Raw genomic sequence first — 20,970 nt, forward strand, 5'->3', positions numbered from 1 at the left:
CCGATTGATTAATTCAGTCTAGTTCTGTTGTCAAATTACTATGTCAGCTAGAAATTATTATTTTTTTTTTTTTTTGATATAGGAAGGACACTGGCCAAGGGTAACAAAAATCCAATAAAAAGAATGCCCACTGAAATGCCAGTCCCATAAAAGGGTCAAAGCAGTAGTCAGAAATTGATGAATAAGTGTCTTGAAACCTCCCTCTTGAAGGAATTCAAGTCATAGGATGGTGGAAATACAGAAGCAGGCAGGAAATTCCAGAGTTTACCAGAGAAAGGGATGAATGATTGAAAATACTGGTTAACTTGCGTTAGAGAGGGGGACAGAATAGGGGTGAGAGAAAGAAGAAGGTCTTGTGCAGCGAGGCCGCGGGAAGAGGGGAGGCATGCAGTTAGTAAGATCAGAAGAGCAGTTAGCATGAAAATAGTGGCAGAAAACAGCTAAAGATGCAGCATGGCGGCGGTGGGAGAGAGGCTGAAGACAGTCAGTTAGAGGAGAGGAGTTGATGAGACGAAAAGCTTTTGATTCCACCCTGTCTAGAAGAGCAGTACGAGTGGAACCACCCCCAGACATGTGAAGCATACTCCATACATGGACGGATAAGGCCCTTGTACAGAGTTAGCAGCTGGGGGGCGGTAAGAAAAACTGGCGGAGACGTCTCAGAACACCTAACTTCGTAGAAGCTGTTTTAGCTAGAGATGAGATGTGGTTTCCAGTTCAGATTATAAGTAAAGGACAGACCGAGGATGTTCAGTGTAGAAGAAGGGAACAGTTGAGTGTCATTTTTGAAGAGAGGATAGTTGTCTGGAAGGTTGTGTTGAGTTGATAGATGGAGGAATTGAGTTTTTGAGGCATTGAACAATACCAAGTTTGTTCTGCCCCAATCGGAAATTTTAGAAAGATCAGAAGTCAAGCGTTCTGTGGTTTCCCTGCGTGAAATGTTTACCTCCTGAAGGGCTGGACGTCTACGAAAAGACGTGGAAAAGTGCAGGGTGGTATCATCAGCGTAGGAGTGGATAGGACAAGAAGTTTGGTTTAGAAGATCATTAATGAATAATAAGAAGAGAGTGGGTGACAGGACAGAACCCTGAGGAACACCACTGTTAATGGATTTAGGAGAAGAGCAGTGACCGTCTATCACAGCAGCAATAGAACGGTCAGAAAGTAAAAACTTGATATGAAGTTACAGAGAGAAGGATAGAAGCCGTAGAAAGATAATTTGGAAATCAAAGCTTTGTGCCAGACTCTATCAAAAGATTTTGATATGTCCAAGGCAACAGCAAAAGTTTCACCAAAATCTCTAAAAGAGGATGACCAAGACTCAGTAAGGAAAGCCAGAAGATCACCAGTAGAGCGGCCTTGACGGAAAACATACTGACGATCAGATAGAAGGTTGTAAAGTGATAGATGTTTAAGAATCTTCCTGTTAAGGATAGATTCAAAAACTTTAGATGGGCAGGAAATTAAAGCAATAGGACGGTAGTTTGAGGGATAAGAACGGTCACCCTTTTTAGGAACAGATTGAATGCAGGCAAACTTCCAGCAAGAAGGAAAGGTAGATGTTGACAGACAGAGCTGAAAGAGTTTGACTAGGCAAGGTGCAAGCACGGAGGCACAGTTTCGGAGAACAATAGGAGGGACCCCATTAGGTCCATAAGCTTTCCGAGGGTTTAGGCCAACGAGGGCATGGAAAACATGATTGCGAAGAATTTTAATAGGTGGCATGAAGTAGTCAGAGGGTGGAGGAGAGGGAGGAACAAGCCCAGAATCGTCCAAGGTAGAGTTTTTAGCAAAGGTTTGAGCAAAGAGTTCAGCTTTAGAAATAGATGTGATAGCAGTGGTGCCATATGGTTGAAATAGAGGAGGGAAAGAAGAAGCAAAGTTATTGGAGATATTTTTGGCTAGAAGCCAGAAGTCACGAGGGGGAGTTAGATCTTGAAAGGTTTTGACATTTTCTGTTAATGAAGGAGTTTTTTGCTAGTTGGAGAACAGACTTGGCATGGTTCCGGGCAGAAATATAAAGTGCATGAGATTCTGGTGATGGAAGGCTTAAGTACCTTTTGTGGGCCACCTCTCTATCATGTATAGCACGAGAACAAGCTGTGTTAAACCAAGATTTAGAAGGTTTAGGACGAGAAAAAGAGTGAGGAATGTATGCCTCCATGCCAGACACTATCACCTCTGTTATTCGCTCAGCACACAAAGACGGGTCCCTGACACGGAAGCAGTAGTCATTCCAAGGAAAATCAGCAAAATATCTCCTCAGGTCCCCCCAACTAGCAGAGGCAAAACGCCAGAGGCACCTTCGCTTAGGGGGATCCTGAGGAGGGATTGCAGCGATAGGACAAGATACAGATATGAGATTGTGACCGAAGGAGCCCAACGGAGAAGAAAGGGTGACAGCATAAGCAGAAGGATTTGAGGTCAGGAAAAGGTCAAGAATGTTGGGGGTATCTCCAAGACAGTCAGGAATACGATTAGGGTGTTGCACCAATTGCTCTCTAAGTCGTGGAGGATAGCAAAGTTGTAGGCTAGTTCACCAGGATGGTCAGTGAAGGGAGAGGAAAGCCAAAGCTGGTGGTGAACATTGAAGTCTCCAAGAATGGAGATCTCTGCAAAAGGGAAGAGGGTCAGAATGTGCTCCACTTTGGAAGTTAAGTAGTCAAAGAATTTCTTATAGTCAGAGGAGTTAGGTGAGAGGTATACAGTACAGATAAATTTAGTTTGAGAGTGACTCTGTAGTCGTAGCCAGATGGTGGAAAACTCGGAAGATTCAAGAACGTGTGCACAAGAGCAGGTTAAGTCATTGCGCACATAAACGCAGCATCCAGCTTTTGGATCGAAAATGAGGATAGAGAAAGTAGGAGGAACAGAAATGGGGCTACTGTCAGTTGTCTCAGACACCTGAGTTTCAGTGAGGAAAGGAAGATGAGGTTTAGAAGAGGAGAGGTGGTGTTCTACAGATTGAAAATTAGATCTTAGACCGAGAATGTTGCAGAAGTTAATGAAGAAAAAGTTGAGGGCGGTGTCAAGATACTTAGGGTTGTCGACAGAAAGGCAGTCCGACCTGGGGACATTTATGGTCCTCTCCCTAGATGGGGACTCCGAGGCTGGTGTAGGAGTCGCCATGATGATTTTAAAATTTTTGAGTGAAGGGTGTGTAGTTATTAGGTGCTTGTAGTTTTGTGTGGAGGAAGAGAGTTGTCTTTAGAGGGCAGGCTGTGACTGCCCCCTTGTGTTGTGAGACACAAAGGGAAATGTTCAGTGAGGTCACAGTTGGGTTTAATGTTAAGTTCACAGCACACCCTGAACAGTGCTTTAGACCTCACTGGGAGTAATTATCGTTTCGACAGATGTCTACTGCCTTCTCCTCAGAAATATGCTGTTATCATCGGCATGTATTGTGTATCTTTCATTTTGAATTAACGTTAGGTATATCATTCATGATACAACAAACAGTAATGGTCCTAAAAATTGATCCTTGGAGTACATCTGTTACTATAACATTTAAAAATGAATAATGCCCATTACAATATATTGGCTGTGTCCCATTGCTGAGATTATTTTTAAAAAGCTACAAAGGTATACCTGTAATGCCGTCATGTTCAGGTTTGTCAAATAGTATGAAATGATTAAGTGAATCAAAGGCTTTAGACAAGTTAAGAAATATTCCTACCAGAGTTGGTGCCAACTCTGGAATGATTACCTCTAAAACCTTGCTGGAATAAAGAAACTAAGTTATTTTCTTTAAGTATTCTATTAGGCATGCATCTATGACTTTTTTATAATATTTTGCTAAAAGCTGCTAATACTGAGATGGGGCGATGATTATTAATATCCCTCTTGCTCCCTACTTTATGTTTAGGGATGACTTTTCCCAGTCTTAACTTTTCAGGGAGAATACCTGCCTTTAGTGAAAGATAAAGGATGCGAGTTAATGGTGTGAATAACAGAGCTGATGCATGTTTTAATATCTTCGGTGAGACATCGCCATATCTTGCAGTGTCAGTTTTATAGACTTGTAGGTAACTTTGTTTCAACGGAGTTCACAGGAGAAAGATATATCAAACACGCTGGAGGATTTACTATTTACTTGATGTGATTGTTATCATGGAGGTTGGTTTGCTTTTTTTGCCAGATTTTAGGAAATGTTTATTAGATTTATTCGGTACGTGAGAGCAAGATGGTTTCAACTCTATTTTAGGCTTATTTGAAAATTAAACATTTTTACAGAGTATGGAATTAATGGATTTCTAACGAAGTATAGGATTTCTTTGGTTGTCTTTTAATTGTTTCTTGTAGTAATTACTTTTTGCTTCCCTCAGTAATGAAGTCAATTTATTAAAGGATTACTTACTTTTCTTTTTAAATGTTAAAGACTATTTATGTCGCTCAAGTCTGTGTTTTTCTTTTATTATATTTCTTAATTAAGACCGATGTGATGTATTGGCAACGTTCCTGTTTGTTATTTAGCAAAACTCTTCTTTCCGGGAAATATTTTTTAAACAAAGTATCGAATTTTTCATAGAATACATTATAAGCTGCATTAGGACAGTAAGTGTAATACATCATTCCAGTTCACCTGCGAAAAATCTATGACAAAGTTATTTAATGGTTTCAGTGTTAAGAATCTTTTATTTATGTATAGTGGATGACTTGGTCTTGTATAATCATGTTTAAATTGTGAGCCAACTCGATAATGGTCACTGATAGCGGTCTGTATGAAGATATGAAGAAACTATTAGTTTGACTCAACATGGTGGACCGATGTGGTAGTTGTACCTGTAATTCTCGTGGGTCTTGTAATTAGAGGAAATGAAGGGGACATTAAATTAATACAATCAAGTACAGAGCCATGATCAAACTTAGGTACATCCAAGTCAATGTCTCCAAAAAACATATACTCTAATATTTTCTACTGCATACTGAAAATCATCCAACGCATGCAGAAATGGGTTATATTGTCTCTAGGAGATCTATACACACACATAAACAAGAATTTCTTCATCACAGTTTTATACAGATAGACATTCTATAAATGACTGGAGAGCAATATTCATTTAGTACGGTAATTTATAATAATCAGAAATATACATGGCTATACCTCCTCCAAATCTATTTCTACCTTGCGTAAACAAGTTGTAAACTGGTAACTGGTAGAAACTGAAATCATGATCTAGTGTAGTTTCCGTAAGCCCTAGTATATCAGTCCGTATCTACAAATTCCTGAAAATTACTAGGGATAGACCGTATACCGTATATTTATATTTAATAATGTAGTAATGTTCGTGTCTGTGCTGTAAAAAAAGAATTTAAGAATACATAATCAGACTCTGGATTATTGTGATACTTAGAAAATAAACAAAACTGAGTAACATCTAAGAAATAAATCAAAGAGTTTGAAGGAAAAAATGTGAGCCATCATGAATAAAAAGATTAAAAAAAGTCATCACTTATAGAAGTAAATGGAAATTCAAAGCTCTGTGATACTAAATAAATTATGAATACATAAGTTAGCACTTCTCCACTTCTTGCATGCTCTGAGGTCCTTTCGTTTGTTTTATAAAGTGCCACTCCTCCCACCAGCTTCGGCAGGCACTTCAGCGCCAGCAGACACATCACATTCCACCACACTGCCATCGTTGCCAAGGATCGCGTCAGAGAAGACATGGCAACGGGAGAAGCAGCACGTTCAGCAACCCGTGAACGCTCACCTTCAACTCCAGCAGCCGCGCCACCGGGGACAGGGCTCGGTTGGTGTCACAAGCCGCGACTACGTCCCTAGGAATCGAAGCTCGTGTCAGAGTGTTGCCACTGTCACCAGATGTCTCCCCGGCGGCAGTGACTGATTCGATCCCGTATCTCTTTGATGACGATTTTTATGTGTTTAAAATAAGCTATTTTACCTTCTGCTCGTGCTTGATTGAGAAGAGGCAGTTGATTCTAAATTTCATGCGAAGCAGGGTGCAATTCTTCATTGACGTATATACTGGTACCTTTTGACTTCCTGGCGTTTTTCATCGCTGCTTCCCGGTCACCGAAGTGCTCGAACCTGGCAACAATGGTTCCATGAGCATTGTGTGCAGGCGGTCTCGCCCTGTAGGCACGTTCGAGCTTCATAGCAGGTAGTTGAAGCTTATCTCGGAGCAGATTTGAAACGTGTGCAGCAGGATTCTGCTCCCAGATTTCTCCATTAGATAATTTTTGAATACCACAGATGCGTAGCTGTTATTTCTCTGGTTGTAAATTTCTTGATAGTTCGTTTCTCCAAATCTTGTAAACGAGTTTTATAATGACGGTGTTACTTTTTTCTTCGGACTTCTGAAGCGTTTTCATCGCGGCTTTAAGAACAGCAATTTCAGCCTGCGAGAATTCGAATTCTCAGATAGCTTATCTTGATCTCCTTGAGAGTGATTTTGACTTGCACTGGTCCACCACAATATCAAGGGCACTTCGGAAGGCTAGATTTTGGGAGTCCAGCAGCATCTTCAAAGTCTGGGAGTCCGTGCTTGGTGTATCGGGAACGAAAATACATCTGCTCGGTACCACAGACAGCCTGTGTGTGTGTGTGTGTGTGTGTGTATGCTGCTTAAATCAAGCTTATACATATTGTTACTTATTTATTTATTTACTTATTTTCAAAGCCCCTTACTGATATTTACCTTCAGTTTGATAATCATGAAAATACACGTCATCTGAAAATCTCTTAAAGAGGAGTGGAAGACCGAATAACGGCAAAACTTGCAGTTAACAGGTACGTAGACAGACATCGTCAAAGTGCATTTATGTCTCACTAAAGTTTAAATTTTCTCTCGGAGTTAAGTTCAAGTTTTAGATCAACAAATCCTAAAACTTAGACCCAAAAAATCAAATTTAGACAAGAAATAATTTACTTTTATAATCCATTATTGCCTCAAACGAATCCACGAAGACTGATCGAAGTACTGAATGAATTCATCAGGAAATACCCTTGCGTCTGATCTTTAATTGTATGAAACTCGGAGTCGCTGGTGGAGGAAAAGATCAAAATGACAGTGAAAGACTGCGGGAACCCCACCCATTTGTCCCCTCTGTCACTGCCTCACTGTATCTCTGCCGATAAGTTTATCCCATGTGAGTCATTGGTCTCTCTCTCTCTCTCTCTCTCTCTCTCTCTCTCTCTCTCTCTCTCTCTCTCGGGCATGCGGATGCCACTATCATTACTTTTTCTTTTCTTTTTAGACTTTACATGCTTTATTAATTAGCCATGCCATCTAGTGCTGTATTAACCCGTGGCAGGGCCCCAGTAATAGAATAACATTTACGCGATACCTCAGTGGGCCTTTTTTTTTTCATATTACAGTTTTGTTGCCCTTGGCCGGTGTCCCTCCTACATAAAAAAAAAAAAAAAAAAAAAAAAAAAAAAAAAATATATATATATATATATATATATATATATATATATATATATATATATATATATATATATATATATATATATATATATATATATATATATATATATATATATATATATATATATATATATATATATATATATATATATATATATATATATATATATATATATATATATATATATATATTTTATTTTATTTATTTTTTTTTCTTGCTTCTTGAGTCAAGGTCCAATTTGACGCTACAGCCACACAACAGCGTCTGTTGGTTTAAGCTTACGATTGTGACGAGTCTTCTATTCTGCATGCACCATTTAACCTAACACGAAAACAGAAGCAACAATACGAAACTTTTGAGAACAGCTATTGTGACGTCTCACCTGAGCTGTTTATCTCTAAACATATTCTTTGGGTTTTGATGCATACAAGAAATATTGCTCACTTTGCTACAGGTTTCCACCACATTACAGGGAAGCTGCACGAACATGTAAACTTACTTAAACTGTGCTTTGTGCCAAAGATTCTATTGACTACATTCCTTGCAGACTGCTCAATTATTTATTTATTTATTTATTTATTTTATTTATTTATTTATTTATTTTATTTTATTTATTTATTTATTTTTTTTTATGTAGGAGATGCACCGGCCAAGGCCAACAAGAAATCCAATAAAAAAAAAAAAGCCCACTGAGATGCCGGTCCCCTAGTAAGGCCCAAAGCGGTACTCAAAAACTGAATGATAAGTGTCTTGAAACGTCTCTCTTGAAGGACTTCAAGTCATAGGAAGGTGGAAATACAGAAGCAGGCAGGGAATCCCAGACTTTACCAGAAAATGGGATGAATGACTGAGAATACTGGTAGAAAGTCTTGTGCAGCAAGGCCGCCAGTGGAGGGAAGGCATGCAGTTAGCAAGATCAGACGAGCAGTTAGCATGAAAATAGCGATAAAAGTTACCAAGCGATGCAACATTGCGGCGATGAAAAAGAGGCTGAAGACAGTCAGTTAGAGGAGAGGAGTTGATGAGATGAAAAGCTTTAGATTCCACCCTGTCTAGAAGAGCGGAATGAGTGAGGGCAGAAGGCAGGCGTTCTGTGGCTTCCCTACGTGAATTGTTTATTTCCTGAAGAACTGGACGTCTACGAAAAGACGTAGAAAAGTATCATCAGCGTAGGAGTGGATAGGTTTAGAAGATCGTTCATGAATAATAGAAAGAGAGTGGGTGACAGAACAGAACCCTAATGAACACCACTCTTAATAGGATTACGAGAACAGTGAGTGTCTACCACAGCAGCAATAAAACGGTCAGAAAGGAAATTTGAGATGAAGTTACAGAGAGAAGGATAGAAGCCGCAGAAGGGCAGTTTGGAAATCAAAGCTTTGTGCCAGACTCTATCGAAAGTTTTTGATATGTCTAAGGCAACAGCAAAAGTTTCACAAAAATCTCTAAATGAGGATGACCAAGACTCAGCAAGAAAAGTTAGAAGATCACCAGTAGACCGGCCTTGACAGAACCCTTACTGGCGATCAGATAGAAGGTTGTGAAGTGATAGATGTTTAAGAATCTTCCTGTTGAGGATAGATTCAAAAACTTTAGATAAGCAGGAAATCAAAGCAATAGGACGATAGTTTGGGGGATTAGAACGGTCACCCTTTTTTAGGAACAGTGTGAATATAGGCAAACTTCCAGCAAGAAAGAAAGGCAGATGTTGACAGACAGAGCTGAAAGAGTTTGACTAGGCAAGGTGCAAGCACGGAGGCACAGTTTCGGAGAACAATAGGAGGAACCCCATCAGGTCCATGAGCCTTTCGAGGGTTTAGGCCAGCGAGGGCATGGAAAACATGATTGCGAAGAATTTTAATACGTGGCATGAAGTAATCAGAGGGTGGAGGAGAGGGAGGAACAAGCCCAGAATCGTCCAAGGTAGTGTTTTTAGCAAAGGTTTGAGCGAAGAGTTCAGCTTTAGAGATAGATGTGATAGCAGTGGTGCCATCTGGTTGAAATAAAGGAGGGAAAGAAGAAGAAGCAAAGTTATTGGAGATGTTTTTGGCTAGATGCCAGAAGTCACGAAGGGAGTTAGATCTTGAAAGATTTTGACACTTTCTATTATTGAAGGCGTTTTTGGCTAGTTGGAGAAAAGACTTGGCATGGTTCCGGGCAGAAACATAAAAAGCATAAAATTCTGGTGATGAAAGGCTCCAAGTACTTTTTGTGGGGCACCTCCCTATCATGTATAGCACCAGAACAAGCTGTGTTAAACCAAGTTTTAGAAGGTTTAGGTCGAAAAAAGAGTGAGGAATGTATGCCTCCATGCCAGACACTATCACCTCTGTTATGCGCTCAGCACACAAAGACGGGTCCCTGACACGGAAGCAGTAGTCATTCCAAGGAAAATCAGCAAAATGCCTCCTCAGGTACCCCCAACTAGCAGAGGCAAAACGCCAGAGGGATCTTCGCTTAGGGGGATCCTGAGGAGGGATTGGAGCGATAGGGCAAGATACAGATATGAGATTGTGATCGGAGGAACCCAACGGAGAAGAGAGGGTGACAACATAAGCAGGATTAGAGGTTAGGAAAAGGTCAAGAATGTTGGGCACATCTCCAAGACAGTCAGGAATACGAGTAGGGTGTTTCACCAATTGCTCTAGGTTGTGGAGGACACCAAAGTTAAAATCTAGTTCACCAGGATGGTTAATGAAAGGAGAGGAAACCGAAAGCTGGTGGTGAACATTGAAGTGTCCAAGAATGGAGATCTCCGCAAAAGGGAAGAGAGTCAGAATGTGCTCCACTTTGGAAGCTAAGTAGAGAAAGAATTTCTTATATTCAGAGGAATTAGGTGAGAGGTATACAGCAAAGATAAATTTTGTTTGAGAGTGACTCAGTAGTCGCAGCCAGATGGTGGAAAACTCGGAAGATTCAAGAGCGTGAGCACGAGAGCAGTTAAGCCGTTGCGCACATAGATGCAACATCCAGCTTTGGATTCAAAATGAGGATAGAGAAAGTAGGAGGGAACAGAAAAGAAGCTACTGTCAGTTGCCTGAGACACCTTTGTTTCAGTGAGGGAAAGAAGATGATATTTAGTAGGGAAATGGTGGTGTTCTACAGATTAAAAATTAAATCTAAGACCGCGAATGTTGCAGAAGTTAATGAAAAAAAAAATTGAGGGAGGTGTCAAGACACTTAGGGTCGATACAACAAAAGCAGTCCGACATGGGGACATCTGCGGTCCCCTCCCCAGATGGGGACTCCCTGGCTGGTGTAGGAGTTGCCATGATAATTTTGAATTTTGCGTGAAGGGTGTGTGTGTAATTAGGTGCTTATAGTTTTGTGTGAAGGAAGAGAGTTGTCTTTAGAGGGCAGGCTGTGACTGCCCCCTTGTGTTGTGAAAACGTTCAGTGAGATCACAGCTGGGTTTAATGATCACAGAAAACAAGATGGTAAATTTGAATTGTACGTATGCGAGACTACAAATTGGAAGTAAATATATAAATGAATAAGTAAATAAATAGATAAATCAATTGTAATATAAATATATATATATATATATATATATATATATATATATATATATATATATATATATATATATATATATATATATATATATATATATATATATATATATATATATATATCTGTGTGTGTGTGTGTGTATGTGTGTTAAAAATTCAAGACAACTATCACCGAACTCACATACACTGTCCTTCAGAGATGGGGATGGATGTAGTGATCCTCTTACTGCCAGCGATGAACAGTTGCGGGAGAGTTGTAAGAGCTCACCAAAGTAACATCCCCGCCAAGACGCGCTGTACCATATAGGAGAGGCGCTGCATGGCTCAGCGTCTATCTATTAACAAAGAGAGTGGATTGATGGGGACTTATTTAAGCTGATAGAAAAAAAAATGCTATGAGAAATTCCAGAAGTCTAGGCTCAATGCAGTAGCGGGAGTCATGTATAAAATATAATATATTATCGCTTAACCACCGTATATAATTACTGCCTACACATCAAAAAATGTAAAAAGGTTTAACACACGGTATCAGAGTAAGTAGTTGTGAGTTCACGACGTAGCCTTAAGTCACAAACGTGATGTTGCTGCGTCACGTCCCCTCCACCTTGATGGCGTGCCAGATTTATTTAATTTTGGCGACGTCCGCGCTGCTCGTTTTTCCCTCCTCGACTATCATCAGTCCAATAGCGGAATGAAAAATAATCACTTCTTGGGAATTGGTAAACAAAAGTCAATCAAGATTTTAGTCGCCCCATGACCTAATCACAACAGCTTGTTCTTCACTCCATCAATCACGCCACCGTCCATGTAAACAAGTGCCTCTTTAATTCTCATATATTTTAATGCATACCGTATAGAACCAAGCGCGTGGCTTTCAGAGAAATAAAGTTCAATATATATAATTCACGCTTCAGACACGCTTCATAGAGTTCCGTGGCAGCCATTGGTGGCCAGCGAGGCGTGAATGAAGGCCATAATCTGTCGTGTGGCTTTTTCAGCGCAACTATTTAACTCCTAAGTAATTTAAGCGACTTGAGCACGGACACTAAGGTGCGAGGTATTCATGCGGAGTGGAGGGCTTTGCCGAGAGCGTTTTATAAGGCGTGAAGTATAGAGGTCATTAGGGAAGGGGGTGGCGAGGGGTGGCCTTGCTGCTGGGGCTCGGGCGGCTCACAGCACCGGCGGCGGCAGCAGGGCTAGAAACTTGCCCATTAAGCAGGGTGTGGAGGACTCTCACAGTTCACAGCCCGCCAGAGGAGAAGCATTGGCCTAAAAACTACAATATTATGCTCATGTGGCGGTGATTGGCAGTGGTGCCGAGGCCCTTCGTCCCTCCCGTCCTCACCCTTGTTCCACACACAGATTGGGGTGAACTGGGCAACAGAGTCGGACGTTTTCCTTCCTTATCCTGAGCTGCTAAATATATTACTTGGCGTCAACAACTACAGTCACATCATAAGTGCACTTCTACAATATTTTTTTTTTATAAGATAATAGCTTGTCGTTATGAATGGTAATATGGAGGATGGTGTACAGGTTGTGGGTGGCACTACCCACAACCACAATGCGTGAAGACGATCTTGCGAACCATATACTCGAGGGATGCCGGGTTTGTGGTAATAGAACACTATGTACAAAAAATAAAATAAAAAAAATAAATAAATAAATGTATATAATATTGACATCATCTTTGAGTACATTACACAACGATGTGTGACGTGTTTTTTGTAGCCAATTGCCTAACATTTGAGCCGGCTTGGTGCCGCATCGCACTTTGGTCTCATTCGGAGGAAGAGTGCTGCTTCTCTGTTTGTTCAAACAAGACGGCAAGCTTTTGGTGGGGGAAACACATTGATGAAGTACTTATGTTATCCTGCTGAATATCAGTGCGCACATATCCAAGGAAGGCAATGACGGAGACTGCTACACTCTTTTCATCTTTTACAAGAACAACTTTATTATAAGCATGTTCTCTAACACACTTTTATTTCATTAGGGGGTTTCTTCCACACCGATTATGGTAAAGTGGTCTACATTATGTATAGTTTCCATAATAAATCCACAATGAATTGTCTCTTTCCCTTTATTTTCATACACTTCCGTATCAAAGCGCGAGGTACGATTTCTGCTCATTGAATTCAAACCGAACCGACAGACGAAACAATACCAGATCGAAGATGAGCTATACGTAATAAAAAAAAGGAAGCTTTGTAAGTTTTCTTTTACATGTGTATTTCCGGCGGCAATATTCTGTATGTTATGCTCATACACAGTGCCTAGTTATGATTAAAAGTCACCTCATTCAAAAGCGTGTACATTACAGTTTTAACGTTGTGCTACACAGCTACTACTTAAGTACGCATATGTCTGTACTGAATTACAAACTGATAAAAGTAAATCATGAGGCCTGCACATTCTTAAATTATAGTCAACATAATTTGACTTCATTAATGAAGGAAACCTAATATAATTAATGGAAAGGAAACAAGTAGGTAAGAGCACACTGGAAGGGTGTAGCAAAACCATATTCTTCTACTTTTTATATTCTATATACTTGTTTGTTTATTCATTTGTTTATTTATCTTCTATGTAAGAAAGCCTTTGATCAAGGGAAACAAAAAATGGGACGGGAAGCTGGTGGGGGGGAAGGTGGAAGAAAGGCCCACTGAGGATGCCAGTCCATGCAGAGGACACCCTGAAAATAAATCTAAGACTATACGGATGAGTGTCTTCCTTCCTCTTGAAATTTTTTTAATAAGTCTTAAAAAGAAAGGAATAAAGAACCAGGCAGGGAGTTCCACAGTTTACCAGTAAAAGGGATGAAAGACTGAGAATACAGGAGAACTGTTGCATTACTGAGGTGGACAGAATAAGACTGAGAGAAACTTTAGTCCTGCATCAAGGCAGTGGAAGAAGGAGAAGCATGCAAGGTTTGAAGATTAACAGGATTAGAAAAGCTGTTAGCGTTAAAACAGTGATAGAAAACAGCAAGAAATGCAACCTTGCGGAGAACGGAGAGAGGCTGAAGGCAGTCAGCTATTTACAGCTGGAATGATCATATCAAGGCCACCCGTGTGCAGCTTCTTGAATTATAGCGATAAGCGTGTAAGTTACGAATGTGTGTCATTGCTTAAGTCAGATTTTGCTGTTGCTGTTGTTGTTCTTTAAATACTTAAATCAACTTTTCAAGTTTAGCAGCGAAAAGCTCCAAGCAGGGATGGAGTGTGAACCGCAGGGTGCTTACCTTGCGTCAAGAGTTCTCTTGGCCGGACTCTTATCTCGGCTTGCTTATTGCGTACCTACACTGTAGTGAAAAAAAAAAAAATTGTTTCCTTAAGGGAATAATTCTCCATTTATTTAACTAGAAGGAAATACAATATAAATGAAAATAGAAAGTTTGTGATTCGTGACAGGTCACAACCATGAAAAGTCGCGAGAAACCAAGTCAAGCATTGTAATGTTTTTGCACTGAATCTGCTCACTAGACACATGAGTCAACATACTGCTATTCCACACTTTAAAGGTAGAGCTGAATGTATATCCAGTGAACGTTGTTTTACAGATACTCACTTTAAATTTCGGATTTCGTTTTCTTTACTTTCTCTGTTGGCTTGTGTTTATGGTTTCCAATTCAGTGCAGGTCATCTATCTGTCTATATCTATATCTATATCTATCTATCTATCTATCTATCTATCTATCTATCTATATCTATATCTATATATATATATATATATATATATATATATATATATATATATATATATATATATATATATATATATATATATATATATATATATATATATATATATATATATATATATATATATATATATATATATCCCCGTTGGGGGTAATCTTCTAAACAGGCAAGAAAGAAAAATGAGACGAAATGAAATGAAGTCATGGGCTATAAGTAATGGAAGGAAGAAAAGGTGACAGAGAGATGAACAAAGCATGAAGGTGGCACGAGGACGAGACAGAAAGGCCGCAGGAAGGGTCGTTAGTGGAAAGAGACACGGGTTCAGAAGTGAGGGAGAGGGACAGAGAGAGGGAGGCAGAGGCACATGAGGGACAAAGCAGGGTTATGAGGAATGGGACCGCTGTGAGGGAGAGGCGCGGAGATCTCAAGTAAGGACCTATTGCGGTGATGAAGAACAAGAAAAGGGAAGGATGCCAAGCAGGAGCACAAGGGAAAAGAGAACGGGGCGGGGGACGAGAAGGAGGCGTACATCGCAGGGTGAGGCAGGGGTGAGGCTGAGGGGTCGAGGCAGGGACACAAGAGAGAGGGGTGGCAGCAACAGAAACAATGCTGGCGGCGGTGGGTCGTGGCCCTGAGTGGAAGGCCGAGATTGGGGTGAGGGCGAACCATTGTCCGGGCTGGCGTCCAGTGCTCTCCGCGCCTCTCCGCTTGCCACTCCTCGTCCCTGATCAATCTCGAGTCAAAGGAGGAAATGATACTACTTTGTGGGTGGTTTGAGGCGGTGGAAGTGTGAGGGCCGTGGGGAATTGTTGGCGGTCATCGTGGAGACAAGTACGCGGAGACTCCTATACCCTTATGCTTTACCTCTAACTGTGCTGGTCACTCGGCTTGACTGCCTTGCCGTCATTTCTCTTTGGAAGTAATATTACTAACGTTTCTTGTTCCTGAAGGATTGGTAGTAATTGCAGGCGTCTTGATGACTTGTTGGGTTATTGCGACTCATAGCCTAAGTCCAATAATAACTACAGTCAGAATTTACCGATAACATTGAATCAACTTTGGTTTCCACAGCGAGTAAGATGCAAATGAATTTATTTCTCATCCGTCCATTCCAGTTTGTATAGAACCTCCATATATGAATTAAACTCAGGAAAGGAATGTAACAACAAATCTCAAGTTCCCTGATATCATGCGTCCATGTGATGTGTAATGAATTATTTCGAATCTGTATTTACATTTGAATTGTCTGTCATATATGAGTCATTAAAATAATGCTTCATTAACCTGAATGTCTTTTGCCATCGGAAGAGAGGCCACACAGTTTTCTGTTAAGAAATCAGAGGTTTATAGGCTTGGTAATTTTTTTTTTTTTATGTAGGAAGGACACTGGCCAAGGGCAACAAAAATCTAATAAAAAAAAAATGCCCACTGAAATGCCATTCCCATAAAAGGGTCAAAGCAGTGGTCAAAAATTGATGGATAAGTGTCTTGAAGCCTCCCTCTTGAAGGAATTCAAGTCATAGGAAGGTGGAAATACAGAAGCAGGCAGGGAGTTCCAGAGTTTACCAGAGAAAGGGATGAATGATTGAGAATACTGGTTAACTCTTGCGTTAGAGAGGTGGACAGAATAGGGATGAGAGAAAGAAGAAAGTCTTGTGCAGCGAGGCCGCGGAAGGAGGGGAGGCATGCAGTTAGCAAGATCAGAAGAGCAGTTAGCATGAAAATAGCGGTAGAAGACAGCTAGATATGCAACATTGCGGCGGTGAGAGAGAGGCTGAAGACAGTCAGTTAGAGGAGAGGAGTTGATGAGACGAAAAACTTTTTATTCCACCCTGCCTAGAAGAGCAGTATGAGTGAAATCCCCCCAGACATGTGAAGCATACTCCATACATGGACGGATAAGGCCCTTGTACAGAGTCAGCAGCTGGGGGGGGGGGTGAGAAAAACTGGCGAAGACGTCTCAGAACACCTAACTTCATAGAAGCTGTTTTAGCTAGAGATGAGATGTGAAGTTTCCAGTTCAGATTATAAGTAAAGGACAGACCGAGGATGTTCAGTGTAGAAGAGGGGGACAGTTGAGGAGTCATTGAAGAAGAGGGGATAGTTGTCTGGAAGGTTGTGTTGAGTTGATAGATGGAGGAATTGAGTTTTTGAGGCATTGAACAATACCAAGTTTGTTCTGCCCCAATCGGAAATTTTAGAAAGATCAGAAGTCAGGCGTTCTGTGGCTTCCCTGCGTGATATGTTCACTTCCTGAAGGGTTGGACGTCTATGAAAAGACGTGGAAAAGTGCAGGGTGGTATCATCAGCGTAGGAGTGGATAGGACAAGAAGTTTGGTTTAGAAGATCATTAATGAATAATAAGAAGAGAGTGGGTGACAGGACAGAACCCTGAGGAACACCACTGTTAATAGATTTAGGAGAAGAACAGTGACCGTCTACCACAGCAGCAATAGAACGGTCAGAAAGGAAACTTGAGATGAAGTTACAGAGAGAAGGATAGAAACCGTAGGAGGGTAGTTTGGAAATCAAAGCTTTGTGCCAGACTCTATCAAAAGCTTTTGATATGTCCATGGCAACAGCAAAAGTTTCACCAAAATCTCTAAAAGAGGATGACCAAGACTCAGTAAGGAAAGCCAGAAGATCACCAGTAGAGCGGCCTTGACGGAACCCATACTGGCGATCAGATAGAAGGTTGTGAAGTGATAGATGTTTAAGAATCTTCCTGTTGAGAATAGATTCCAAAACTTTAGATAGGCAGGAAATTAAAGCAATAGGACGGTAGTTTGAGGGATTAGAGCGGTCACCCTTTTTAGGAACAGGTTGAATGTAGGCAAACTTCCAGCAAGAAGGAAAGGTAGATGTTGACAGACAGAGCTGAAAGAGTTTGACTAGGCAAGGTGCAAGCACGGAGGCACATTTTCGGAGAACACTAGGAGGGACCCCATCAAGTCCATAAGCCTTCCGAGGGTTTAGGCCAGCGAGGGCATGGAAAACATCATTGCAAAGAATTTTAATAGGTGGCATGAAGTAGTCAGAGGGTGGAGGAGAGGGAGGAACAAGCCTAGAATCGTCCAAGGTAGAGTTTTTAGCAAAGGTTTGAGCAAAGAGTTCAGCTTTAGAAATAGATGTGATAGCAGTGGTGCCATCTGGCTGAAATAGAGGAGGGAAAGAAGAAGAAGCAAAGTTATTGGAGAAATTTTTGGCTAGATGCCAGAAGTCACGAGGGGAGTTAGATCTTGAAAGGTTTTGACATTTTCTGTTAATGAAGGAGTTTTTGGCTAGTTGGAGAACAGACTTGGCATGGTTCCGGGCAGAAATATAAAGTGCATGAGATTCTGGTGATGGAAGGCTTAAGTACCTTTTGTGGGCCACCTCTCCATCATGTATAGCACGAGAACAAGCTGTGTTAAACCAAGATTTAGAAGGTTTAGGACGAGAAAAAGAGTGAGGAATGTATGCCTCCATGCCAGACACTATCGCCCCTGTTATGCGCTCAGCACACAAAGACGGGTCTCTGACACGGAAGCAGTAGTCATTCCAAGGAAAATCAGCAAAATACCTCCTTAGGTCCCCCCAACTAGCAGAGGCAAAACGCCAGAGGCACCTTCGCTTAGGGGGATCCTGAGGAGGGATTGGAGTGATAGGACAAGATAAAGATATGAGATTGTGATCGGAGGAGCCCAACGGAGAAGAAAGGGTGACAGCATAAGCAGAAGGATTAGAGGTCAGGAAAAGGTCAAGAATGTTGGGCGTATCTCCAAGACGGTCAGGAATATGAGTAGGGTGTTGCACCAATTGCTCTAGGTCATGGAGGGTAGCAAAGTTGTAGGCTAGTTCACCAGGATGGTCAGTGAAGGGAGAGGAAAGCCAAAGCTGGTGGTGAACATTGAAGTCTCCAAGAATGGAGATCTCTGCAAAAGGGAAGAGGGTCAGAATGTGCTCCACTTTGGAAGTTAAGTAGTCAAAGAATTTCTTATAGTCAGAGGAGTTAGGTGAGAGGTATACAGCACAGATAAATTTAGTTTGAAAGTGACTCTGTAGTCGTAGACAGATGGTGGAAAACTCGGAAGATTCAAGTGCGTGGGCACGAGAGCAGGTTAAGTCATTGCGCACATAAACGCAGCATCCAGCTTTTGGATCGAAAATGAGGATAGAGAAAGTAGGAGGGAACAGAAAAGGGGCTACTGTCAGTTGCCTCAGACACCTGAGTTTCAGTGAGGAAAAGAAGATGAGGTTTAGAAGAAGAAGGAAAAGTTGAGGAGGGTGTGAAGACACTTAGGGTCGTCGACAGAAAGGCAGTCCGACCTGGGGACATTTATGGTCCCCTCCCCAGATGGGGACTCCAAGGCTGGTGTAGGAGTCGCCATGATGATTTTAAAATTTTTGAGTGAAGAGTGTGTGTGTTATTAGGTGCTTATAGTTTTGTGTGGAAGAGAGTTGTCTTTAGAGGGCAGGCTATGACTGCCCCCTTGTGTTGTGAGACGCAAAGGGAAACGTTCAGTGAGGTCACAGCTGGGTTTAATGATAAGTTCATAGCACCCCCTGAACAGTGCTTTAGACCTCACTTGGAGTAATTATCGTATCAACCATCATTACGTAAATGAAGGAGGTAACCAAGGACTGTGTGATTTATGCAGTGTCAGGGGCCTGACCTCGAGTCTGTTGAAGACGCTGTAACCTCTCTGAGCTCATCAATGGGCAAAGTAATTGTTCTTGAGATACTACGGAAGAACAACAAGTCTGGTGTTAATACCGCTGAGGCCAACACTGATGTGCAGGTGTTCACATGACTGCTTAAATCAAGTAATGAAGTCTTGCCACATGGGAATATTAAGATTTCAGAACACATCACTTACACTGGCGGTATAATTAATAACACGTTTGTGAATCATCATAGAGACTCTCTTGGTACATAGCACGTGGACTCTCTTAGCATCTCTATGGAGAAAGGAAAATTATATTTGATTCTTTCACATGTTCTCAATCAGAATTTACGCTTATGAGACGGACACCAAACAATGATCCCAAGTGGAAAAGCAATGTTTATTGCAACAGGTAACTGCGGGTCTGAGTGGACTGACAGCAACGACTGCACCTTAAAATGAACCGAGGTTTCAACGGAACCTCTTGCAAAGTAGCACTCAGAGTGCTCGTGCCTGCAGCAAACAGATCAACTTCGGCGAAGTTTGTTCTCAATGACAAAGATGGCTGCAATATATGAAACATTTTCAAGAATGGAATCAGTGGAAGAGCTGAGTAAGCCGGTCCTCGACAGATTTTTTTTTTTTTTTTTTACTGATGATGACCGGCATGTAAAACGTGTAAAAAGGAAAATATTTTGACTATTAGTAACTACTTTTATTGAACATTTTTGGAAAATTTTTCTTGTTTATAATAAGAGTCGAATAATGTAAAAATATTGACTGGATTTATAAAATAAACGTAATAGGATGCTCTCCATTACGAATACTTTAGTTACCTTGATCTTGGAACTTGTATGAGATATACTTGTCTACTGTAGTGAAGGAAATATTGGTATTCTAGAACAATGTCAGGTAATTAAAGATGGAAACTGTAGTTATTGTTATCTATCTTCATTGGCACAGTGAACTGTAAAAAAAATTATATATATATATATATATATATATATATATATATATATATATATATATATATATATATATATATATATATATATATATATATATATATATATATATATATATATATATATATATATATATATATATATATATATATATATATATATATATACTGATCAGTTCATAAATAAACTTTCCAAAAAACACAAAAAAGAAAGTGTTGCCATAACTACCGTAGTAAGTTAGTTATTACAAGTGAAACTGTATCAAATGTATCAGCGACGTGACGACTGTTTACTACCATTTTCATATCTCCAAAAGTAGGGATTAAAGATAATATTCCAAGACGTTCTTAGCTATCACAGAGACACGCACATTCTCTGTACGGGTCAGCCAGATCAGACAATAAGCTCAACGCCTGACCTTCAACATTCTCCTGTTTGCCACCATACATGACGACCATGCAGTATGCAGTAGAAGCCCCCCGGTCCGGCATGTCTCTATTATATTGTTTTAATGAAAATCTCTCTCTCTCTCTCTCTCTCTCTCTCTCTCTCTCTCTCTCTCTTCTATGTTCTAAAACACTTGCTCTCTCGCCACTACTATTTTCAAAGACCACAGAGATGATTAGTCGGGCTCTCAAGAGTGTTTCTCCTCTTAATAATAAAGAAATATTGTTAATCTGTCACTAGAATCGTGAAAACACCCTTAAAAATCCACGTACCTTGAACCAGAACCTTTTGAATGTAGTGA

At 40.6% G+C, this 20,970-nt stretch overlaps 1 long non-coding RNA gene across 1 annotated transcript in view; it reads right to left on the reverse strand.

Annotated features, from left to right (window-relative positions):
- LOC135111315 (uncharacterized) overlaps positions 1 to 20,970 on the reverse strand; it is a 56,996-nt gene that overhangs the window by 3,988 nt on the left and 32,038 nt on the right. The window contains exon 2 of the long non-coding RNA XR_010273691.1: positions 11,089 to 11,242. This is a non-coding gene — a long non-coding RNA (uncharacterized LOC135111315). The remainder of the gene's footprint in view (positions 1 to 11,088; positions 11,243 to 20,970) is intronic.

This window comes from Scylla paramamosain, chromosome 21 (assembly GCF_035594125.1).
Source record: "Scylla paramamosain isolate STU-SP2022 chromosome 21, ASM3559412v1, whole genome shotgun sequence".
Lineage (NCBI taxonomy): Eukaryota > Metazoa > Arthropoda > Malacostraca > Decapoda > Portunidae > Scylla > Scylla paramamosain.